At 47.2% G+C, this 26,106-nt stretch overlaps 1 protein-coding gene across 1 annotated transcript in view; it reads left to right on the top strand.

Annotated features, from left to right (window-relative positions):
- Positions 1 to 26,106, top strand: part of ZC3H3 (zinc finger CCCH-type containing 3) — a 143,628-nt gene that overhangs the window by 6,398 nt on the left and 111,124 nt on the right. The gene's annotated exons all lie outside the window — the stretch shown is intronic.

Genomic DNA, 26,106 nt, shown 5'->3' with positions numbered 1-26,106 from the left:
ACTCAGAGCAATTTGGGGTTGCTGCAGTGTTTTAAACCTCGGAGGGAATTGAGGCAGTGATGATTCCAGGGATATCAGCTTGTTTGGAATCCCAGTTCCTTAATTGAAGGCAATGTTCCCATACTGAAATCTTGATTTTAACTGGATAGGAATGAGAAAATAAAACAGGAATGTGGTTTTGCTCCAGGCTTTGGGAAGTTGGCAAGTTAAGAAGGTTGGAGAATGGAAAGAAAAAAGGGGGATAGATCTGGAAGTGACCTTGGGAGAGCAGGGAGTTCATTTCCCCCTCCAAAAGTGGATCCAATTATCCAGCTTTTCCTGGCAGATGCTTCTCTGTGTGGCACCTTTTCCTTTGCAGAGAAATTTAGGAAGAGCCCAGATTGCCTTGAAATTCCCTCAGTGAATTTTGGATTTGCTCCCTTTGATGAAAATTGACTTTCTGGATTTGAATCCTTTTGTACTTCAATATTTTTCTTGGAGAGATTCAATCCCAGGCAGAGGATTTGCAGCTTCATGTGTTGGAATATTCTTAAACTCTGGGTTTGGAAAGCTGTGGAATTATTCCAGGGCTGTTCCTCCACATGCTCCAGGACTCCTGAGGGGTTTTTTTTTCCCAGGTTTAGTAGGAAAAGATTATTGGGTGATGGATGGGGCAGGGATATTCCCAAGTCTGGGAGATCCTGGATGCTCATAGGGACTGGGACAACTCCCACATTCCCTGTGTTCCCTCTAAATGTATAATTATGGATGTGGTGCCAGTGTCTTCTGGTTCCACAGGGAGCTGGGAATAAGTGAAGTTTTGTGGATCCAATTCCTGGCTCCCAGGTTATCCAAGAGGTTTTGGGAAGGTTGTTTCAGTTTCTTTTGGGGCAAAGTGTGGATATTAATCCCAGAAGAATATTGTGGATATTAATCACGACAACATGGTGGAATTTCCAGTCTTTTCCATTTCTCATTGGACAGGTGTGAGGGAAGTCAATGGGGTTACTGGGATATACTGGAGCAGGAATGGAGCAGGGAGATGGATCCATTTCTGGGATCACACCGCAGGGAAAGACAGAGGGAAGGAATGTTCCCAACTTCCTGCACGGTGGCGTGGCTGGAAAAGCTGGATCAACCCCTTCTGTCCCCATGGATGTGGACCCTGTGGTGACACAGCCTGGCTGGTTTCCTGTTTGTCCTGTTCCACAGGATTTTGGGATCTGTGGCACAGCTCTGTGGGCTGTACAAAGACATTGTTTCTGCTTTTCCCAGGTCCTGGTCTCCCTCCTGACTTTCCAATTCCCTTCTTGGACCCAAATGGATCTGTTTGGTCTCATCAGTAGGGAAGCTCTTCCAGCCATTGCTGAGTGTTGAATTTGAGTTTGTGTTTGCCAATGCTCTGTCCAGAGGCACTTCCCTTTGTGGGAATTGCTTTTATTTAGAAATCAGAGAGCCAATGAAAAGTGGCAGATTGGCAGGAATTTCCTTGGGATTATTTGGGCCGTTCCATGAGACATCCACCTGCAGCTCTTACCAATTAATTCCAAAATACTTGATTAAGTGGAATGTTTAATGACAGCTCAGATACTGGAGTGTGTCCCAAATGGAAGTTTTTTCCAATGGGATGGTGGAACACGGAAGAAGTTCCAGGTCAGGCTGTCTCTGGGATCCTCAGGGATGTGATGGAAGAGGGATAAAAGGTGGTGGGTGTTTCTCTCCTTATCCAGGGAAGAGCTGGAGGACCAACAAGGATCAGCAAGGTCTTGGGTGCCACTGTGTTGGTTAAAACCATGGAATGGTTTGGGTGGGAAGGAACCTTGGAGATTATGGAATTCCAACCCTCTGCCATGGGCAGGGACACCTGCCACTATCCCAGGTTGCTCCAAGCTCCATCCAACCTGGCCTTGGACACTTCCAGGGATGGGGCAACCACAGCTTCTCTGGAAATTCCATTCCCAATCTCACAGGGAAGAGGAATTTCTTTCCAAATCCCTTCTATCCCTGCTCTTTGGCAGTAGGAAACCATTCCCGGTGTCCTTGTCCCAAGTCTCTTGGTGCTCCTTTAGGCACTGGAAGGGGCTCTGAGGTCTTCCTGGATCCTTCTCTTCTCCAGGCTGGACACCCCCAGCTCTCCCAGCCTGTCTAAATTCCAAATGAGCTTTTTGTCCATGTCGTGTCCCATCACCTTGGGAATCCTGTATCTGCTTTCTCCAAACTGAAGATGGAATATTCCCAGAAGTTCAGGGATGGCATCTTTTTCTCACTGGTTTTGAGGGAACTTGCCAACTTCTAAGTGAGTTGACTGATCCAGGTATGATAACAGTGGGATATTCCTGCTTTTCCCATCCTAAAAGTCCCATACCACAGGATGCACTTTTCCAACAGCTTTTTCCTGTGTTTATCTGGGATTTCTTGCAGGATGAGGCTTATTCCCAACACTAATTTTTGATGACTGACACTTAAATGAGTTCTGGTAGTTGGGAACTTTTCCTCACCATTCCTTGGCTCATCCTGCTTGGGCATCCAAGCTGTCATTTCTTACTCCAAGGACTTTTTCCTTGGAAAAAACTAGGAATAAGTGCTTTGAAGGAAGATTTATTGATTTTTTTCTGATTCATTTTAATATCAGAGATGTGGCAAACATATGGATGAGGAGAATGGGAGTGAAGACTGCGTGGTACATGTGGGAAAATTGGGATTTTTGCAGGAGAATCGGGGGCTTTTCCAGGAGAACTGGGGATTTTGGGAAGCACACACAGCCCTGCAGAGGGCACTCGTGCCTCTCCCATCTCCTCAGTCCACCTTTTTCTGGTTATTGATGGCCTAATTTCGTCTTTATGTGAAAGAAAGCAGATCTGGAGTAATTTGCAGCAATAACCTGCTAATGCCGGGCCAGTATCAAAATTCCCATGTTCATTCCCGGTGGCAGATAAAACACTAATATATAATTATCCTTGCAAATTGGATTGTTTTAAATAACCAAAAGGCTACGGCCGGGGAGAAAACCATCCCATTTCCCTGGAGTTCCTATTGCGGGGTAATTGCTGCGTTCAATCAATTTCCTTGGCATTAGAAATTCCATCACAATCAACATTAAGCTTTATTCATTGTGATGGCAAAGAGCCGGATCATTTCTCCTCTTTTCCTTAACTGGCAAAATTAATCAGGGAAAAGATTTTAAACATTTACCCGTGCGAAAGAGGTCAGCTCTGCCACTATATTGCTCAGCAGATAAGGGGGCTAATAAAAAGAAAATTGAATTACTAATGATCGCCAGGAACAGAGTATATAAAACCTGGCAATCGCCCGGTGCAGGAAAAAAAGGGAATCAATTTTCTCCGGACAAGGTGCGCTCGTTTTTTATTTTGGCTCATATTATCAGCAATTTAATTGGAGAGAGCATAAACAGGAGGAAACAGTTAGGGAATAATGAGGCTGGAGGTGTAAAATCCTGCAGGATAGATGCTGGACACAATTTATTTGGCACAACAGATAATCACTTTAATTGAATCCAAAAGTGCAGCGTTCAGCAGCGCCGGCTCCGCGCCTCGCCCGGGGGGATCATGGAATATTACAAAGAGGCTCCTCTGTGTCTTTTCCACCTCTGTAATGTCCCCTTCCAGGCAGGACTGCTCTGGGATTGCTTCGGTACGGTCACAGCTGGCTGGAAGCAGGAGATGGAGAAAGCAGGAGGGAGATTCTCCAGGGACTTTTCCTTATTTATGTTGTGTTTGTTTTTTAAATAATTCGGTGCTTGCTGGGTTGGATGGTTCCGTGTGAGACACTGTCCTGCTTGAACTTGGAATCATGGAATGGTTTGGGTTGGGAGAGACCTCAAGGATCAACTTATTTTGCTCTGTCTGAGTTCATAGCCTGGCTCTCTTTTCCTTCTGTGTATTAAAGGATCTTCTAAGAGCTTTTCGATTTTTTTCCTGGGAGAGGTGGGTGGTTCATTCCTGGAATTTAGGTTTGGGTTGGAAGGGACCTCGAAGATCATCCAATTCCACCCCCATGCCTTCCATTATCCCAGGTTGCTTCAACCCTGTCCAGTCTGGCCTGGGACACTTTCAGGGATCCAGGGGTAGCTGCAGCTTCTCTGGGAATTCCATTCCAGCCCCTGATCACCCTCCCAGGGAAAAAATTCTTTCCAATATCCCAATAAACCTTCTCTCCTTCAGTTTAAGTAGATGGGGGATTGTTGCAATTCGCCATCTGTGGCTGTGCAACTCCATGGCCAGAGGAGGAATAATTTGGGAGCACATCCTTGTTGGATCCACTACATCCAACCTGGTTTTGTGTTGCTTCCCTTGAAAATATTCTTTCCCTGCTTATCTTTCCCTTTCTCCTGCTCCAGACTGAGATAAACCAGTGGTTTGTGTTATTATCAGCTTCCTGCTTTTCCTGTGTTGCCCCCCCAGTGTTGAAACTGCCAAACAGAACGAATCCTGTTTGTTTTCCTATCTTCCTAAAGAGAAATTCCACAGGATTCAGAAAACCTGCTTCACTCTGCATCTGCAGAAGCTTCTCCAACTATTTACTGCCAGAATCACCCTCCAAAAAATTCCCTAAACCCTCATTTTTCTCCTCCTCACTCCTCAGGATGTGACCTGAAGGGGTCGGGGTGGGCAAGGAGCGTTTGCTTGGAAAAACGCTGGAGGCAAAAGTGGCAGGAGCTGCTTTGCATTACTCAGGCGAGTAAAGGGGGTGTAAATGGTGAGGAGCAAGTTATGGGTGGCATCCGAATGCTCAGCTGCTGATAATTTTATCGACACCGGGTGTTTGGATCCCTCTGGCAGCTCTGAAAATCTCAGCCCTGGATTTTATACCCTCTCCTATTTTTTTTTCTTGATGTTGATTCCCGCTGGGACAGCAATTGAGGAAATTTTGGAGGTTTTTTCCTTGTTTTGTGTTTGATTTTATATTTATTTTATTTTTCTTAGTTGCATGAGGTTTTGCTACTCTTGGAGGCGACGCCTCCGATCGCGTTACGGCCGAGTTAAGCTCTTGATCCCTTCCCTCAGGGAAACCCTTGGATCCCACACACAGCTCCTCAGAGTTCATCACATCTTTTTCTTCCCTCCATCATTACTCCCCTTTTCCCAAATTTCTTCCAGCTAATCCAGACATTTCCAAGGTCGCCGCTCTCTGTCGTTCCCCTGTCCCGCCTAGGTTTGACCTTGCCTGGAAATCATTCCATTGCCAGCTCTCTCTTCCCTCTGGCTTGTCCTTGGGAGCCAGGGGTGGAGCGTGGCTGGCGAGGTGGCTCCTCACTCCTTCAGGAATTGGGAAAAGTTCAAATTCTTGGCTCTTTGCCGGCCCTGGTTACGTCAGCGGTCGTAAGTAACGGTTTTGGGTTTCCGCCTTGACTTGGCATTTCCAGGTGACTCGTCCCGAGCTGCAAGAGGAGCTGCAGGCATGGGGCCAGGATTGGGAATTCTCTTTGCAGGGCCCTCTTTTAAAAATAACAGCCTGCTGGGAGCGAGGGGATGGGCTTTGCTGGAGGAAGTGTTCCCATGTAGGTGTTGGATTTGGGATCGGGGAAATCGGCGACTGTGGCAGAGAGAACATCGAGAGGGAAATGGGGATCCTGAAGGTGACAATTCCTGTGTGCAGCTTTACCTGTGGAATTCGACCTGCACACTCAGTTTGTTGTGGAAGCCACACCCCTGGAAGTATTCCAGGCTAGGTTGGATGGGACTTGGAGCAGCTTGGTCCCATGGCAGGGGGGTGGAAGGAGATGCTCTTGAAGGTCCCTTCCCACCCAAACCATTCCATATTTTAATGAAAGTCAGCCCCCAATCCCTATTTTAGCTAGTTTAACCTCAATATTTTTGCTTTAGTCCCTATTTTAGAGCCTCTCCTGTGCAGCTCCAGCTCTGTTGGATTGGGAAATTGCATTGGTAGCCAGCAGCTCTTTGGGGAATAGTCTATTTATACACTAATAGCAAAAATACTTGGCTTTGGGGATGGATGAGATCCTTCCATTGGCTCTGACCCTTGATATTTCCAAGTCTGTGGGGGGCTTTGTGTAAGACTCCAAACCTTTCAGGGATGGCACAGTGCGGAACTAAAATAGACAGGAAAAAAAAAAACAGAGGGGAAAAGAAAATGGGAAACAGAGCAGGAGGTGCTGAACTCCTCATGTGGCCTCCTGGGGCTTGCCTGGCCTTAAATATTTCCAGGGATGGAGCATCCACAAATTCTGTGGGCAGCCAAGACCTCACCACCCTCACAGGGAAGAATTTCTACCTGATATCCCATCTGAACCTGCTCTCAGTTTGAAGCAAATCCCCCTTATCCTGTCACTCCATGCTTTTGGAAACACATTTATCTTGGAAACAGATACTTATTTGTCCATGGAATGCTTTGGCTTGGAAGGGACCTTTAGGAGTCTCCTAATCCAACCAAAAATTAAGCTTTTAAATGGGTTTTGGACCTGCTGCTTGGAATTGGGCAGAATTTCAGGGCTGATCCCTCTTATCCCTCTGCTTGTGTTTCCTTGTGCTTCGAAATAAAAATAAGGAAGGCACTTAAAAAAAAACCCCAGTAACTGAAAAGTGACAATGAGTCCCTTTCCCCTGTTTTTTTCCCCTTCCTTTTGCTATTTTCTCCCAGTTAATAAACTGTCTCATGGTATTCCCAGCACGGTCACAGTTGGAATTACTGATGCCGGCGTGGATGATCGGAGTATCCTCCACTGCTCTGTCAGGATTCCCAAAATCCCACCCTGGCAGATGCTCAATTCCCCGTAAAACCCGTGTAGGTTTCTCTGTTCTGCTTTCTGCTTCCAGTTCTTTCCCAAATCCCGGTTTACACCCTTATTTTTAAAAATTTTCTCATGGAAATCTTCCCATTTGATTTTCCCTGTAATGACTCGGAAGCGTCGTAGGGAAATTCCTCTCCCTGGCTGCTGAGCCGAGTTAAGCCGTTCATTCCAGGGTTTGCTGGATCTGTGTGCTCTACAAAGCACTGGAAATGAGTAAAACCCCTTGGAATAGGGAACAGATGCCAGAGTGCACCTGGAATAAGGGATTTGTGGACTCGGCAGCATCTCCTGAGTCCTACAAAACTCTGCTGTTCCAGCAGCTTTGCCGGAGTTTCTGCTTCAGCCTGAGGGATGGGGAAATGCCTTGACTTCGCTTGTCAACGGGAATTTTGCTGTCATCCCTCAGGAAATTTGAGTTCAAGGAACGTTTCCTCCTCCTCTGTGCCTCTGGATAATCCCCACGCCTGCGGTTTTCGGGGGGCTGTTTCTATTTTGGATTGTTGGGAGCGGTGTCAGGTGGGGATTTTGTGTGGATGTGTGGATGGGATCGGCTCCAAAGCTGATCCCACGTGTTATCGGCCCTTAAGCTGCCCTCGGGGGCTCTCCATTGGAAAAGGGCACGGGAATTCCTGGAGATTTAGTGTGGGCTGTAAACTCCAGTGCTGGTTGCGATGGGAAACTCCGTGTTGTTCCTCACAGCACCAGCAAATGTCCTGGGACATCTTGTCCTTGGATGGGGCAGAGAGAGCCCAGGGAAGGGTGGGTGGGTGAGATGTGCCATCAGACTTTGGGTTTTTTTCATGGAATCACAGAATGGTTTGGGAAGGATTTTAAATATCATCCAGTTCCAATCCCCTGCCATGGTCAGGGACATCTTCCTCTATCCCAGGTTGCTCCAAGCCCAGTCCAACCTGGCCTTGGACACTTCCAGGGATGAGGCAGGCACAGCTTCTCTGGAAATCCCATCCCAGCCCCTCACCCTGCTCACAGGGAGGAATTTCTTCCCAATATCCCATCTATCTCTCCCCTCTGGCAGTGGGAAGCCATTCCCTGTGTCCTGTCCCTCCATCCCTTATCCCCAGTCCCTCTCCAGCTCTCCTGGAGCCCCTTTAGGCACTGGAAGGAGCTCCAAGTCTCTCTGGATCCTTCCCTTCTCCAGGCTGGACATTCCCAGCTCTCCCAGCCTGGCTCCAAAGCAGAGGGGCTCCAGCTCTTGGAGCATCTCTGTGACCTCCTCTGCATCTGTTCCACGTCCTCCTGATGCTGGATCCTTGAGCTGGATGCAGAATTCCAGGTGGGGTCACACCTGAGTGGGGCAGAATCCCCAGAATTCCCTCTTTCCTGCTACCCACACCGTGGGATCAGCCTGGGATATGGGGGATTTCTGGGATGTGAGCACACATGGATGGGGCACATTCAGTTTTTCATCCAACACCCCCAAGTCCTTCTCCTTGGAGCTGCTCTCAATCCATTCTTTATCCAGCTTTGGGGTGGCAAAATGTGCTTGAATCCCAGGGCTCAGGTGGAGCAGTGTCAAATGCTTTAAAATGTTTTAAAAAAGCAGGAAATTCTTTCCTTTTGAAGAATCCAACCTGCCACCCAAATAATGTTCTTTCCTGGCTGGGTCGAGGTGTTTGCAGTGATTGGTGACCTTAATTTAGCAGCAATGACTTCCAAATGCTTTCCCTGTTATCAGGAATCCAGGAGTGGAGCCCTCCCTTATCAGGAAGCAAATCAAAAGGGAATTTGATGGGGTGAAACGAGTCCATCAGAGATCCCGCTCTGTTTTTAAAACAAGATTTACTCTGCTCTCTCTACATTAACTGGGGCATTTTACGGTGCTCCCCTTTCCGTGAGCTTCCGTGATCCATCATTTCCCGGCTCGCCTGCCGGAGTGGCTGTTAGATTTTACTACAGCAAACACTGTAAAAGGGCATTAGAGCAGTTAAATCTGGAGTCTTGCTTCCATAAGGAAAAAGAAAATGCTGAATTAGGCACCAGAAAAGGCAACCACAGCGATACTTTAATCTTGCATAAATTATCAGAAGAGTCAGAGGCGAGTGATTTTATGTATTGTTAGAGCTCTGCTAATTAATTATTCTGGAATAATTGATGTTTAGAAGCACCAAAGTTGGGTCCTTTCCTGGCTTAATGGACTTTCAATATGGCAACTGGATTTTTATTTCTTTCTTAATTTTAACCCTCCCTTCCATGGGGTTAATGAAGTCACTTTCCTAAATATGAAGAGTCTAAATAATAATTAATGAAGGAAATATCACTCCACAAATTGTGGGTCTAGGTCAGTGGTGGTTTTGAAGACATTCCTGACATCCAGGGAAAGTTGGGTCCTGATTTGGAATATTTGAAGGATGAAATGCCCTAAAGAAATGGATAAATGTAGATAAGCTGAAGAAAGGCAGTGTTGCACAGGATATTGGGAAGGAATCCTTCCCTGGGAGGGTGGTGAGGAGCTGGAATGGAATTCCTAGAGACTCTGTGGCTGCCCCATCCCTGGAAGTATCCAAGGCCAAGTTGGACTGGGCTTGGAGCATCCTAGAATAGTGGAAGGTGTCCTTGCCCATGGCATGGGGTTTGAACTGGGTGGTCCTTTCCAGCCCAAACCATTCCATGATTCCCTTTGCTAGGAAAAGATGGCCTTTCTGGGATCTCTGGAGTTGTATAAACCTTCTCACCAATTTCTTCATCTCTTTCTGGAGAGTTTGGATTCATTGCTTCCAAAGAATTTCAGATCCTGGTAAACCTAGAGCCCTGAAATGCGGTTTAGGAACCACAGAATTCCAGCTGGTGTTAACTTTTTTTGTGGCACTGATGGGGCCATGCTGGTGACCAGGAGCTGCTTTGGACCATCCCAGTTCAAGAAGGGCACAAAGAGATGATTCCAGTGGATCTTGGGATTATCTCAGGAATGTGACAAGGGGTGGAGTGAAAGGACAAGGGGGAATGGCTTCCCACTGACAGAGGGTGGGATTATATGGGATATTGGGAAGAAATTCCTCTCTGTGAGCATGGTGAGGGGCTGGGGTGGAATTCCCAGAGGAGCTGTGGCTACCCCATCCCTGGAATTGTCCAAGACCAAGTTGGATGGGAATTTGAGCAACCTGGGATAGTGGAAGGTGTCCCTGCCTATTGCAGGGGTTGGAATGGGATGATCTTTAAGGTCCTTTCCAGCCCAAACCATTCCATGATTTCATGATCATGATCCCAGGAGGGATCCTGCCCCTTCCTGCTGCCTCTGGACATGGAGGAATGAGCGATAAAATCCAACTAGACAGATTGGACTTTGCAGTTTCTTTCCAAAGTTTGGGAATCAGATTTTGTAGTACATCCATTCCATCCCCAGGTTTTTGGGATTGGGAAAGATAAGGCCTGCAGAGGACAGGTGAGGACAGGGCACGAAGTGAACAGACACTTATCAAGCTGAAGGGATTTAGGAAAACCAGGACACACAATGCTGGTAAGGCGATCCCTGCTCCTGAGCAATTCCAGCCCCCGGAGCGGGGGGATGCCCAGCCCCAGCGACTCTCCCACTGTCACCACTCTCCCTGTGGGGCTGGGCAGGGCGTGGGTGACAGACATTCCATGGCCTGGACACAGCGTGGGGAAAGCAGCTTTGTGGAAAAGCATCCTAAACTTGATATCCTTGTTTATCTCTTCCCAGGCATTGCCTGGCCCCTCGAGATAAACAGGTGCCAGTGCTTGCGATTCCCAACAGCCGCTCCGCTGCCGGAATAATTCCAAAAGGAGATTGTGTTTATGTGGGGAGTTATTCCTGCCTCCCTCCAGGGCTGGAGCATCCCTGTGGCAAATGGGCTGGGAGTGGACACAGTCCCAGGGACCTGGAGTTGCTCCAGCCTGGCCTTGGACACTTCCAGGGATGGGGCAGCCGCAGCTTCTCTGGGAATCCTGCACCAGGGCCTCACCATCCTCACAGAGGATTTTGTCCCAGTATCCCATCTAATGCTGCTTCTGGCAGTGGGAGGCCATTCCCTTTATCCATTCTATCCTTTATCCAAAGTCCCTCTCCAGCTCTCTTGGAGCCTCTTTAGGCACTGGAAGGGGCTCTGAGGTCTCCCCAGAGTCTTCCCTTTTCTCCCTACCTGTCTCCAGCCCCTGGAGCATCTCCTTGGCTTTTTTATCTTCCCTCACTTTCTGGACACATCCAAGACATTCCAGCCCCTTGGGCTCATCAATAACTTAAACCCCAGGATCCCATGCCTGGATTTTTTCCCCTTTATTTCCCTTTTCCCCCCACTCTCCCTGCCTAGTGGGAATCCCTGCTCCTTCTCCCTGCTCCAGCCCAGTTCTCACGTGCCTTGGCTTAGCACGGGGAATCCTCAGCTCCTCTCCTGGGTGCTCCCAGCATTGCTGTCATTCCCTGAGGGAACACTGTGCCCCGCTCCAGGGCTGTTTAGTGTCTCGACTTAGTGACATTCCTGAACGGAACGTCCTTAATTCCCACACAGATGCTGTGGGAACAGCATCAAGCCCTGCAATAAAATGTAGTGAAGAATTCCAGAGTGAAATTGAGATGGGAAATCTCTGCTGCTGCCAGGCTGGAAATCTCCAGCCTGGGGTTTCCCTGGGTTTTTTTAATGGAAGCAGGAGCTTGTTTTATGTTGGCTCACGTCATGGGCCCTGAAGTGAAGCTGGGATCAGTTTTGGAATTCTGGGATCAGTTCTGGCACCTCATAACAAGAAAGACATTGAAGGTTTGGAGCATATCCAGGGAAGGGAACAGAGCTTGGGAAGGGTCTGGAGCAACCAGGAGCAGCTGAGGGAGCTGGGAAAGGGGCTCAGCCTAGAGAAGAGGAGGTTCAGGGGGGACCTGTTTCCCTCTCCACAATTCCCTGAGTGTGGAATTAGATGGGAATCAGACTCTGCTTCCAGGGAATAAAGGACAGGACCAGAGGAAGCGGCCTCAAGTTGTGTCAGGGAACTTTAGTTTGGATATTGGGAAATGTTTTTCATGGAAAAGGTTGTAAAGCATTGGAATGGGCTACTTGGGGGACTGGAGGAGTCACACTCCTGGAAGTGTCCAAAAATGTGTGGATGTGTGGATTTGGCACTTGAGCACGGGGATTAGTGGTGGGCATGGTGGTGGTGCTGCGCTGAGGTTTGGACTCTGTGATCTTGGAGCTCTTTTCCAGCTTTCAATTCCACTTTGCTCTGCGTTATTGCTCTTGTTCTCAGTCTCTGCCTTGACCCTGTGCCTGACAGCAGTGATTGGGAATTTGGTTTCTTTTTTGGAGTATCCCAAAATCACAGAATGGTGTGAATTGGGAGGGATCTTCAAGATCATCCAATCCCACCCCCTGCCATGAGAAGGGACACTTTCCACTATCCCAGGCTGCTCCAACCTGGCCTGGAACTCTTCCAGGGATGGGGCAGCCCCAGCTTCTCTGGGAGTTCCATTCCAGCTCCTCACCACACTCCTAGGGAATAATTCCTTTCCAAATCCCATCTATCCCTGCCCTCTGGCAGTGGGAAGCCATTCCCTGTGTCCTGTCCCTCCACTCCTTAGCCAAAGTCCCTCCAGCTTTCTTGGAGCCCCTTTAGGCACTAAAGGAGTAATTCAGATTTATTCCTGTTGGTTTTTTTGTTTGGTTTTTTTTTTTTTTTCCATTCCTTAACATGTTCCCAGATTTTTCTGGATTTCTGGTAACATGTGGTAGGAAACGTCAATTCCAAATTTTTTTTGCCATGTTATTCCATCCCCACAATTCCCAGCCAGTTTTCCCTTTCAGTTGAAAGGACATTTTCCTGTTTGTTGCATTTCCATTAATGGATTCTCACCATGGATCCACTTCCCATTTCGTGTCAGTCACTGCCTGTTCTGAAGGGCTCATTCCTCACTAAGTGGTGTCAGAAAAGACTTTTCCCTTCCCATTCCACCTTCTTAAAAACCAATCCTGGACATCACAGCGGCCACTTTGGGTGTGCTGACGCTTCCTTTGTCCCATCCTCTCTTCCCAGGGATCTTAGTGCACATTCCAGGCTGCCTCATTCCCTAATGCTTTGCTTTTCCTCCTTTAAATATTCATGGGAGCAGAGTGGCCTGGCTACTTAATGGAGCAGCATTATCCTTGGAATCCAAAGCAGGAGTGTGTTTGTTGTCACTGTGTTTTAAAAACTTTTCCCAAATCTTGAAGCCTGGCTTGAGGTATTTCCCAAATTTTTAAGTTTAAATGAATTCTGAAGTTGCTGATTGCAAATGTGCTGTGTTGGGAGAAGGAGAAATTCCATAAACTTCTAGTTTCTCACTAGATGAGGATGTTTTATCCTATGAAAAGGATCACTGACATTCCTGAGGGGTTTTTATTTTGTGGCTTTTCCTGTAAAACCTGGATAAGAAGTACTCAGAAGGAATTTAGAACCACAGAATCATGGAATGGTTTGGATTGGAAGGGACCTTAAAGATCATGGAATTCCAATCCCTGCTGTGGGCAGGGATACCTTCCACTAACCCAGGTTGCTCTGAGACCTATCCAGTCTGGAATTTGGGCTCCAGATGCTCTTGGATATCCTGTGGATTACTGAAGAGTAAAATAAAGGAATGACAGAAATTTTTCAGGGAATGCTTTTGTCCTTCCAACTCTGCCAGCCAGTCAACTTCCAGTTCATTCAGGTCACTGGTGGGATAAGGGCTGGAAGTCTGACTCTCCTGCTGTTTGAATATTCCATATATTTAGGAGATGGTTCCTGACACATGGCCTGGAGAGAATAATTGGATGTGGCAGCTGAGTGAAAAAGGCTGGATGGGATTTTTCCTTCCAGTGCATGCAGATGGATGAAGTTTGGGATTATTTGTTTAATTTTAATTTATGGAAAACAAAAGGGAAATAAAACAAATCCCCGCAAAACCACCAACAAAACCTTTTATGTTCAAATTAGCTGGGATCAAATGGGGATTCAGCCAAGACAGTGGGAAACAGAAGGGATTTCTTTTTCCAGTTCTGGAATTTCTGGTGGCCTAAAAAGGGGTTTAGCATTTGGAAATACTCTTATATTGGAATACCAGCAATCCCTGGAATACCTGGGGAACGTCCTTCAGATTGTTTTGGAGTTGATTAAAACCAAACTGTCTTTACTGTTGCTGGCCCTCTGTATCCTTGGGATAAATTATTTTGCTGCTATTCCTGGGTTTTCCTGCCTGGAAGAGGGGAGCAGATCTGGGAAAAAAAAGATCTGTGAGATCTGGGAAAAAAGCCTCAGGTAGATCCCAGTGCTGTGGGATCTGGACAAGAATCTCACCTGTTGGGCAGGAATTCTTTCTTCCCTGTGAGGATGGGGAGGGCCAGGCTCAGGTTTCACAGAGAAGCTGTGGGTGTCCCATTCTGGAAGCATTCCAGGACAGGTTGACTGGGTCTTGGAGAAATCTGGGATAGTGGAAAGTGTCCCTGACCATGTCAGGGGGGTGAAATGGGATGAGTTTTAAGGTCCCTTCCAAAGCATTCCAGGATTCTGTTCCCTGTGCTCTCACTCTCTCCTGGGTGTGGCTGATGATCCTACAGGATCATGATGATTCCTGTAGGATCAGAGCAGTGTTGGGGAGATCAAGCAAAAGAAAATGGGGAGAAAAATCAAAAGGGTTTGGATAAGGCAGAGGAAGACAGGGAAATAGATGAGGGCCAAAGAAATCATGGAATCATTGAGGTTGGAAAAGGCCTCTAAGATCATCAAGTTCACTCATTAACCCAGCACCAACCCATGTTCCCAGTCCACATCCACACATTTTCTGAACCCTTCCAGGGATTGTGATGCCACCACTGCCCTGGGAATGCCATGCCAGGGCTTGTCATCTCTTTCCATGGAGAATTTTCCCCCTGATATCCAAGCTGGATCACCCCTGGTGCAACCTGAGGCTGTTCCCTCTCATCCTTGTTCCCTGGGAGCAGATCCTGACTCCCAGCTGGCTCCACCCTCCTGTCAGGGAAGTGCAGAGTGAGAAAGTCCTTCCAGAGCCTCCTTTTCTCCAGGCTGAGCCCCTTTCCCTGCTCCCTGAACTGCTCCAGGTGCTCCAGACTCTTCCCAGCTCCATTCCCTTCTCTTGGACTCACTAATCTTTTCCAACCTTATTGATTCCATGAAAAGGAGGGACTCAGGATTAGTGCTGGGAAGAACTGGATCAGTGAGAAAGATGCTGAAGTTATTTTGTGAGCAGGATTTTAAGGAGTGAGAGGAAACCTGGAGTTTCCACCCTTCTCCCTCAGGAGTGATGGAGGGATCCAGGCAGAAGGGAAAAGCATCAAAGCCTCACTTGTTTTTCCTCCCCTCCAGTTTCCTCTGAGTTTGGAAAGTTTATTTCTGAGGGAGAAGAGCAGAGCAGCTTTTTTTCCAGCCTGGAGTGGTGTTAATTGGTTTTTGTTTGAAATATTTACGGGATGGGAACATCAGGGATGAGCTGCTCTCCCTCTTAAGTGGCCTTGACAGGTGACATTCCCTGGCAGCTCCAAGTCCCCACGGTGCAATCGAGTGGATTTGAGAAGTGCTGACTCTCCAAATAAACTGGGTTTATGGATCGGCCTCAGCCTTGTCCTAAATCTTGTTTTCTTCTGGATTTCATGGGGTTATTTCATGTGGATTGGTCATGGTTTGGGATCTTTGGAAGTTTTTGTGTTCAGATTGATTTGTCTAAAATAAGGTGCTAAAATCATAGAATTTAGGGAAAGGTTTTAGTCTGGGAAGTCGGATCTGAGGATTGGTGGGATCTTGCTATCCCAGCATGAGGAGAAGGTGTGGTTTTAGGGATTGGAATGTGTTTGGAATGTGGGGTGGCCCTGGAAACAGCTGGGAAGTACCAGAGGACCACAGTGAGCCAGGGCTGCATCTGTGACAGCAAATCTGCACCTGGGAATGTGGGAATCTCTTAGAAAAGGCTGTTAAAGGAATCTGTGCTCTATCATTCGTCTTTTTGGCCTTTTCCAAGTCAGGTTGCACAGCACTTGGAGCAACCTGGGATAGGGAAAGGTGTCCCTGCCCATGGCACAGCACTTGGAATGGAATGATCCTGGGGCTGCTTTCCAGCCTAAAACCATTCTATGATTCTGTGATTTTTTTTTTTTTTCTGTGGAACATTTTTGTCCTGGAGTTTTTAAAGGAAGTGTGTCCCTTCTCCCAGAAATCTGAAAACTGAGGGGCTTGGCTGGAGGGATCCTTGGAGCAAACTTCCCTGCGTGTCCACGGGAATATTTTTTTCCTGTGCTCTTGTGCCGCCCGTGTTGTTTCCAGCCCTGGGAAGCTGCTGTGTGTATCCAGCACGTTCCTCTGGAATGTGGTAACCCCATTCCTTGGGAATACAATTTGAGCTATGACATAATCCCTGGAGCAAGTGAGGAGCCATTAGCAGCTTCTTCCTTACGGCAGTTGGTGGAGCGGAGCTGTGCCTTGGGATTCTGCTCATTCCTGGGTATTTTCTCAGGCTCCAAATCCGACAGGTGGCACCCGGGAATGACTGGGCAGGGAATTCTGTTTTAAATCATTCAGCACCTCGGAATGGCTTCCCCTGTTTGTCTGAATTACAGTGTTGACCTCCAGAATTCTTTAGGAATATGCCCTTAATCGGCTTCTGGCAGTGGGACAATCCCATCCTGGAGTGTGGCGTTAGCTGTATCCCATCTGCTATCCAAAGGATCTCATCTTGGGAAAGGGAAAATTGGGGTAAATGAGAAGGAGAAGGAGCTTGAGGTGGTCCCAGCTTGGATTACAGCTGGGTCACAAGTGTTGGAAAACATTTACAGAGGAGATCCAGGACCATGTGGATGTGCTCCTTGGATTGAGCACGTTCCAGGGCCCATTTCCCAAGATGACACGTCCTACAATCCCTCAAACCTGTTGGGATGAGGATGTGATCCATAAATGAGCATCTCCTCTCTCTGCCCAGCTTTCTCTCTGAAAATTTGAGGTAAAAATTAAGTAATTAGGGATGTTAATGAGGGATCTTGGAGTACTTTATGTGAAGAGCTGCTGGTGTGGGAATGGGAAAAAAGGACTGGAAGGAGCAACACTGGCATTCCCCTTTTTAACTGAGAATTAGGGAATTGTTGGATGGTGTGGCCAAAATACTCCTTTTCCCAACTGTCCCTGCTGCCAGCCAGTCTCTTTCCTGGGATTCTCTCCAAATTTCCGTGTCTGGAAGCAAACACACGTTTTAATTTCATGGGAAACTCTTCTCAGTCCTTCATCATCCCATTCCTGGGCGATTTTTGGTTGCTTCTTCCACAGCTCTGGAGAAAGGGACAAGATGAGGTGGTGGTTTGGAAGTTTATCCCTAAAATTCTTAGATATTGAGTCCTGAGAGAATGGGAATTGCATGTGGGAAGTAAAAAGCTTAAGGTGAAAGTCAAGGAAGAGAGCAAAATGAGATACCCACCTGTGGGATGTTCCTGGTGTCCTGGTCATGGAGCATCACTTGCAGCCAGCATGGAAAACAAGAATTGGGAAGCAACAGCATCTCCACAATTCTCCTTCCTTGCTTTCTCCAGGAGCAACTTCCATGGGTGAAAGGAGAGGGAATGGATTAAAAATTCCATAATTAGCTCAGCCAGGGCTCTGCTCCAGGCTGCAGCCGGCATTAATTAGCTATCCCAACAATTATGGCATTGTTAGGAAAAATCAACTCATTCAAGCTCTTTGTTTTGGATTTGTTTGGCACCTCCTGGGATGGGATCCCAGACAATGACTGTGGGATGCTGAGCAGCTGCCAGTGGAGTGATCCCATTAAAATAGAGATCTGATCTCTGATTCAATTCCTGCTCCAAAGACTGTCCTGGGAAGTAATTTTGTTGCTCCCAAGAGCATCTCCAGCTTCAGTGTCACGTTGTCACCTCTTGGAATAGGCTGAGTTAGGGCTGTTGTTATTTAAGGAGAAATATTAATGGAGCATTTCCTTTTAATCCCATAACTCTTCCTTATTTTCTCTCCTGTAAACCTGCTTTTCTTTGCAGCATTCCCTGCTGGATTTCAGTGCAGGAACAGGAAATTCACCCCTCTAAAATGCACTTTATTATCTTTATTTGCTCTCAGATTGTGGGTCACTGCTCCCTTCCCTCCCTCACATTTCCAGGGGACAAATGAATCCTTATGTTGTTCATCAGCTCTTGGGAATTGTTGGGAACACTCCAAGTATTTTACACCTGTAATAGAAAAGTAATAAGTGGTGCTTTCCTGGGTTTATGTGGGATTTCAGGGAATGTTTTGCAGTGGAGGAGCAGAGGTTGAAGAAGTGATTCCTGTGATTCCCTGGAATGCTGCTGATTGCATTGCAGCCAGACTTTGACATTGGGAGTATTGAGCAATATTTGTGTCTGGATTTGGTCCTGTGAACAAACTTCCTGTGAATAATTGTTGTGATTTAGTAAAATTTAGGATTTATTTCCAAGTGGCAGTTTGGCCATCCAGGAAAAGAAAGCCTTTCCTCATCCCCAGGATGGGCAGAGGATGGTTTGGGAATTTTGAAGGTCATCCACTTCCAACCCCTGCCGTGGGCAGGGACACCTTCCACTATCCCAGGTTGCTCCAAGCCCTGTCCAACCTGATCTTGGACACTTCCAGGAATCCAAGGTCAGCCCAACTTCTCTGGGAATTCCATTCCACCACCCTCCCAGGGAAGAGTTCCTTCCCAAATCCCATCTATCCCTGCCCTCTGACAATGGGAAACCATTCTCTGTGTCCTGCCACTCCATCCCTTGTCCCAAGTCCCTCTGCAGCTCTCCTGAAAGGTGCTTCAAGGTCTCCCTGGAGGCTTCCTTTTTCCAGGCTGGACATTCTCAGCTCTCCCAGCTGGGTTCCAGCCCTTGGAGCATCTCTGTGCTCTCCTCTGGATCTGCTCCAAGATACCCACGGATTGGGATGGAGCTGGAATTAGAATCAAGGCTGTGACCCCACATCCCATGGTTCTGGCAGGTCCTTGAGCTCACTGGGTCCAGAAAGGGTTGGAATGATCCAGCTCCATGGCTGTGATGCTCCAGGATATTCTTCCATCCAATTTTTCCATGTAACAGGAATATTTGCAGGTGTGAAGTGCTGGAATGCAGGTACAGGAAAGTGTAGGAGAGGAAAGATCTTTCTCTTTCCTCTAGGATTATTTAGTGGAATTGGAATTCCTGCTAATTAAGACTTATTTCCCACCTGTGCTATTCCATATATTATTATTTTCCAATGGAGGAAAATTATTTCTTCTGTAGCCACGAACAGAAAAGAACATTCCAAGAGCAAAAAATCCCACGGATTTTTGAGGTGACGCTTGTGGTTCTTATTCCTCTGTATCTCTCCAGAGATTGTCTCATCCCTCAACTCCAGAATCAGCCCATGGAAAAGGAACAAGGAATGGCCTGAACTGCTCCTTTCCAGGGCTGTGCCTTGGGTTTAACTCCTGAAGTTGGTTTCAGCAGGCTGTGGAAATATTCCCGCTGAAATCCTTAATGAAAACACCTGTTCTGAGTCATCATCTTTTCCCTTTTCCATCTCTTGTGTCCATATATAACAGCAGGAGTGATGAAAATTCCCAATTAGCTGCCTGTGAGAAAACGAGGGAATGCCAGCTGTGAGCAAGCCACTTCTCCCTCCCTAGGGACAGAGTAACCTTATCCCATTCCCAACTTTCCTCCCAACACTCCCAAGCAGGGGGGATCACTTGTGGGGGAGAACAGGGACATAAGGAAAAAGGGGAAAACCGGGAACAAGAGGAACTCCAACTGTGGGTTTGTCCTGGTGTGCTGGATCTATCTTTACCCTCCTTGGCTCGGGATAGCGCTTGGATTTGTCGAGTCCCTACGGAAACATCCAGCTTGGCATCCAGCTCACGCCAGGAACGTCGGCCTTGGCTCGGCCTCCGCTCCGCAGCCCCGGGAAGCTCCTCGCTCCTTTCACAGGTGCCTTTCCAATTTTAAGATTCGGTTCGGATGCGTCGAATTGATGGAATTCGTCATGGAAAGCTCCGGGCAAGATGTGATTCCCGTAAATTAAAAAAGCATCCTGAGCTGGAGAGTGTTGGAGATCAGGGGCTCTTGAGGCCAACAGGGAATCGTGTGGGATTCGATTCCCGACACCTCCCGGGGTAATTTTTGTGGATGATCTCATCCCGATCCTGTTGTTGATTTGCCATTTGGCTCATCTGATTCCCCCTTCCCTCGTCTGTCATTCCATGAAGGCTGGGAAGGAGTTGAGGAGGTGATGGAGGATGGGTGTTGTTGCTGTGCTCCCTTCTCCTTTTCCCAGGATAAAATCTCTGCTCGCTGTCAGCTTGATGGCGCTCACCTTCCTAAAATCCTGGAATAGTTTGGGTTGGAAAGGATCTTAAAGCCCATCCATTTCCACTCCCTGCCATGGGCAGGGACACCTTCTACTATCCCAGGTTGCTCCAAGCCCCATCCAGCCTGGCCTGGAAAATTACAGAGATGGGGACTCCACAACTTCTCCAGGTTCCTGCACATCTCCCTCAAAAAGCAGAGCTGGTGGTGGGGAAAATCCCTGGAAGTTGTGTCACCATTGGGTCCAATCCCAGAGCTCCTTTTTCCTTTTTTCACCTTGAATGCAGTGCCAGGACACAGGGAATGGCTTCCCACTGCCAGAGGACAGGGTTAGATGGGATAGTGGGAAGGAATTCCTCTCTGGGAAGCTGGTGAGGGGTTGCAATGGAATTCCCAGAGAAGCTGCCCCATCCCTAGAAGTATCCAAAGCCAGGTTGGACGTAGCTCGTAGTGACCTGGGATAGTGGAAGGTGTCCCTGCCATGGCAGTGGGGTTGGAATTCTGTGATCTTGAAGGTTCTTTCCAACTCAAACCATTCCATAATCCTATAATTTGGAGTCTGGATGTTCCAGTCTGGCTCTGGTACCACCTTGCTCCCTGCAGTACCAAGAACTTCCCAGGTGCCACTTCCCAAAGGTCTTACTCCAATACACAATCACCCCTCGAAATCCTCTTTTTTTTTTTTTTTTTTTTTTTTTTTTTTTCCCCTTGGACCTTTCCCAAAGCCCCCAAACAAATGGGAAGCTCCCGGTCAGAATCCACAGCTGTCCCTGAGCTCAGGCTGGTGGTGAAACAAGTGGGATGGGGTGGGGTTTATTTTCCCTTCCCTTTTCCCGTTGGGAGTGCCACAGGGCTGGATAATTCCAGGTGTCTGATTAGCCACGCTTAATTAAGAGCCAGGGATCTTGGAACGAGCCTGATGGACTCAGCTGAAGGAAGCCTGGAGGGAAAGCTCAGCTCGTTCCCTGTGGGAATGTCAGCTCCAGGCTACCCAATCCTTTCAGACTGCTGTGTCCTCATCTTCCCAATTCCATGGTTTTCTTGGAATAACCAGTTGGGAAAGGTGTGCTGAGAGCTTGGGGGAGTAGCAGAGTTGTTGCTGACAGTGGAGCAGGATATTCCTGTGCCCCATGGAAAGCGTGGTTTGGGATTTGGGATAAACCAGGGCTGCTGCCTGTGCAAAATCAGGGATTTTTTTGGCTCCTTAAATTCCACCAGGAAAATCCTTCCCCCCACCCCAGACAGTTCATTTAAAGAGGGGCAAACATCCCCCCCTCATCCGTGGATGCTCCTCCAGCTCTATCCCATGTCAGGATATTCCCTTTCCATCCCTTTCCCAGGATGGATACTTCACCTTGGCAGCTCCCTGAGGCAGGATCAGCTTTTTCCTTGTATTTCTGCGCCTCATTGACTCCCATCTGTTCCCACTCTCTGGCTTAAAACCTATTCCTTTTGGCTTTTCCCTGTTTCTTCCCCTTCCACTTTCTCATTTAATCATGGCTGTGTTGTTGGACTCAGCGTTTTCCCTGTGCTGAAATGCGGGAAGAGATTTGGGAATGGGAGATGGGTTGGTGAATAAACCCCCCCTGAGGCTTTGAGCAAGACCACATCCCAAAGGGATCCTTTTGGGATGATTTTTAGGGATAACTGAACTCAGCAGCTTCTCTGGAGGGCTCAATTGTATGTGTGTCGCTCCAGCAAAACAAGAGGGAATCTTTTCCCTGTATTCCTTGGTTTGGGATACATTTTTTTCCCTGTATTCCTTAGTTTGGAGTTTAATTGCACCAATCTCCCAGGAAAATTTGGAGGGATAAAATTTAGAACCTGTACTGCAAAGTTTAAAATTTCCAGATACATTTCTCCCTTTCTTTTCTAATTCTTTACAAAGCATACTCAGGCACAGGTGTGGAAATGTATGGGAAGAAATTGATTTTTTCCTTCCATCTTTTTCCCGTTGGGATACAGAAAAGCAGGATCTGACACCAGGACCCACTGTGGTACCCTCTAGGGGGCATGATGCCTCCGCTGTTTTTCTGGAGAAAGATTTTTTTTTCCGTAGGGAAAAACGAACTGAGAGTTAGAAGAAGCAGCAAAATATCCGTGTGTTCAGCAGGAATTGTAGCCGGGCCAGAGCTGCTTGGAATTTTCCCGGCAGTGATGCCTTGCCTTCGTTTTTGTGGGACTTTCAGGGTAAATTTGGGTTTAATCCCTAATTCTGCCCTTCAATCCCGAATAAAGTGAGGCATATCCCGGCTCCTCTTTAGTTAAACCCTTTGGGGTGTCCGTGCATCCTGGATAATTTGGGATAACCTGTGAGGTGCAATAATTGAATTTAAACAGTGTTGTTTTTTTTAACTCCTTCATTCCTGATATTCCTGAACTATCGGGAGTGAGAGCAGAATAAGATACTGAGAAAATTATGCTCTGTAAAAAACCCCTTTGGGAATAAATCCTGTTTTCCAGTGCTCCTGTAATTACCTTTTCCCACTCTGTGTGGGATTCCTGCCTTAGGGACAGAGCTGGGGTTGCTTTTGTGCTGCCTCTGGGATGTTTCCCACACGGAGCCGATTCCTGTCTCATTAATTGATTCCCAAGAACGGTGAGTTGACCGGGAATTTTTTATCGGATCAGGTTGTTTTATTTCCCTACCTTCCCAAAACTCTTGCTTTGTCCTTAACCACAATTAATTAATTAATTGCTGCTTTAATTGCTCCACAAGGAGAAGGAATGGGGTGGCATCACCTCCAGACCCTCTGGAGCAGAAAGGCTCCGTTGGGAAATCAAATCCATCTTTTCCAATCGGTCCCTGCCAACCTGGATTGTCTTGGATTTTATGGCAAAGAACTTTGTGCCAGAGTGACCAAATTAAGGAGTGAGGGGGAACCCTGTAAAGGATAAAAATGCAATGTGCATCCCTGACTTTTCACAGACAAAAATTCGGGATTTAAAAAAATCCTGAAACACCTTCAATTAGAATTTGAGTAAATGGGAATATAAAATTCCTTCTGCGAAATAAAAATGCAATCTCCAAACCCTCATTTTTCCATGAAATATCCTCTGGCTGGGAATTTTTTTTCCCCCTTTTTTTCCATTTTTTATACACATCCATGAGGATTTTGTTCGGAGAGGGGAGTGTTGAGGCACAAGCTCCGTGCTGGAACTCCGCTCCAGCCCGATCCTGCTGCATCTGCTTCCCTCTGCCTCATCCTTCTCCACTTTTCCTGCTGGGTCAGGATTTTTCCGGCTCGTAATCATTCCAGCAGATGGTGGGATAAAGGGATGCTGACCAGGAAATTACCTGGGAGCCAGGAGCAGCAGCACCTTTTTTGTCACAGAGTGCCAAAAATCCGTTTTCAGCATGGCTTGGCTTGTCCAGGGAGGGCACAGATTTATGGAAAAGAATGGGAAAAACTGTCCAGCTCTTTTCTGGGAATCAGGATAAGGGTTTGGTTTTTTTTTTTGTGGGGGGGAAAGGATGAATTGGTGATTTAAACCTGTTCTGGTGGTGATTTAATGTGGGGTTTGGTGATGTCCTGCAGAGTTTCCACAGGGAAAATCGGCTGCTCCTGAGACTCGAGGCTCCTGGAATTTCATGTGGGAGAGTGAGATCTCCAGGAAATTCCTGGTGGAGCAGAGCAGAACCTTTGGGATTTGTTGTCCAGTTAGGAAAACTGGACTGTCCTGTGCATTCAGGCATTTGGTGTTTGGTGCAGTAGGGTGGGATCTCCAGAAGATTCCCATAAAAGGAGGGCAGACCCTTTGGGATGTATCATCCTGCTAGGAAAACTGGATTTGCATGATTTGAGGCTCCTGGTGTTTGATTTAGGGGAATTTGACTTCTAGGAGATTCCTGGAAAAGCAGACAGAGCCTTTGGGATGCGTTGTCCAGCCAGGAAAACTGGGCTGTCCTTGGATTCAGGCATTTGGTGTAGGAGAACAGGATCTCCAGGAGATTCCCAGAGGAGCAGGGCAGACCCTTCGGGATGTGTTGTGCATTTCTTCCAGGATTTTACCACCCAAAAAGAGGGAAGTGGAAAACCACATAATTGCATAGGATGAATTCCTTCCTCCCTCCTGTCCTGTGCCCCATTTTAAGGAATATCAGCAGGGCAGATGCTGCTTTGGGAATACAAAACTCCGCTCCCGTTTTTCCCCGGAGCTCAGGAAGTACCCGGTAAATCAGACACTCCCGGCTCACTCCATCCTGTAATGAAGTGGGAATGAACTCTGGAAAAGGGAAAGGGGGGGAGGTGGATGAACTCCCCGGAGATTGATGGGATGTGCTGACGTCGGGGCCCAAACACGACCATCTCACTTTTCCAAGCAATCCATCTGGAGCTTCGGTGATCTGTCATCCCGGCGAGCCGGGAAATTCGTTAGGAGACTTGGAAAAGAGCCCCCACCTTCGCGGTTTTTCCGGCCGCTCGCTCCATCCCTTCGGGAAAGAGTTGAGGGGGGAATGCAAAAGAATTTTGGGAGCTTTTTCCTGGAATTCTTGAGGGTGTTAATTTGATGGCACAGGAGTTTAAATGTGCTTAAACACTTGGATAAATCATTGATATTTGGTTTATTAAAAATTGGTTTATTACAGAGTCTTTTTTTTAAAGTAGGGCCAGAATGGAGAATGGGAAGGAGATTCTTTAGGATTTAGGGCAGTCAAGGAAGTGTTAAAGCAGCTTTGGAAGGAAAAAAAAAGGTGGTTTGGGGAATTTTTTTTTTTTAGTTTTATCCTTGTTTTTGCTGTTGATCCTTCTGTCTGCTCTAGGAAGAGTCTGTCGCTCTGTTTCCTGGTTTTCTTGCTTTTAAATGAGGAAAAGTGGGATGTTGAGGGCTGTGTTAAAAAAATTCCTCTGAGGTATCCTAAAGGAAGACCAATGTATTCCCCATTGTGCTCATTCCTGCCTGGATTTGCATCAGAATTAATCCCAAATTCCATGTAATGATCCAGATTAACTGCTTTTTAAATGGAGGGAGAACGATTTCTGAAATCTGAGACCTGGATGTGACCAGGCTAAAACCCCTTTAAAACTGAGTTTCGAGGTTTTCCTGCAGGGATTTGCAAGAGAATTAACCCCAAATTTTGTGTAATAATCCAGATTTTTATGGATGAATCTCTGGAAGTGAAGGGCAGAATGATCCCTGCAATCTGAGACCTGTGATGTGACAAAGGATAACGCTCCTTTAAACCTAATATTGAGGTTTTCCTGCAAGGATTTGCATAAGAATTAACCCCAAATTCCTTGCAAGGGTGAAATTTTGGGAATTGGAGGCAGAACAGTCCCTGGATCCTGAGACCTGGCCCTAGATCCTGACACTTGGAATCTGGCCAGGGCTAAAGCTCTTTTGGACCTCAGCTGGAGTTTTTTTTCTGCATGGATTTAGTGAAATTCCATGTAATGATCCACATTAACCACTTTTTAAGGATGAATTTTGGGAATTAGAGGGCAGAGCTATATCCCTAGATCAGTGATGATCAATGGGATCAGTATTGAGGCTGGTACTGATTTTATGGAAAGGGCCACACAGTCCTTGGTCCACACTTGCAGCACACAGTTGTTCCCAATCCAGAGGCACAGCTGGCATGCCATGGCTGTGTCCCAGCATCCTGGGATGTATTAATAGCCCCACAATTTGGGAATTCACGGCTGGACCGAAACCTGACTCCAGCCACTTTCCCACCCTGCACATGGACACAATTATCTTGGAGACTCCTACCATTTCCAGCACCAGTGCTGGAAAAGTGCAGCTCTTATGTTTACGTCCTGCTTTATCCTCTCTCCTGAATTCCTGGAGAAGGGATCAGGTGTTAATTGAAGTTAATCCTAGGAAGTGAGCGCAGCACTGATGTCTCCTTTGCTTTTCCAGCAAAGTATCCTGGATGACGCCTCAGTTTCCCCACCTGATTCCCTCTTTCCTAATCCTTCCACTTCCCAGGAAGCTGCATGGAGAAGGGAATTTCCCTTTCCTTCCATGAAAAGCTGTGGCTGGAGCCCTCAGGGTGCAAATATGAGGTGGCAAATTGCGAAGTGCATGAGATAAAAAATTTCCCTCAGCAATTCAAAGGCCACCACTGACCAATGTCCCCAAGTG

This window comes from Catharus ustulatus, chromosome 1, assembly GCF_009819885.2.
Source record: "Catharus ustulatus isolate bCatUst1 chromosome 1, bCatUst1.pri.v2, whole genome shotgun sequence".
Classification (NCBI taxonomy): Eukaryota; Metazoa; Chordata; class Aves; order Passeriformes; family Turdidae; genus Catharus; species Catharus ustulatus.
Note: the sequence above shows the minus strand (reverse complement) of the source record. Positions and strands in the feature narration are given on the sequence as shown.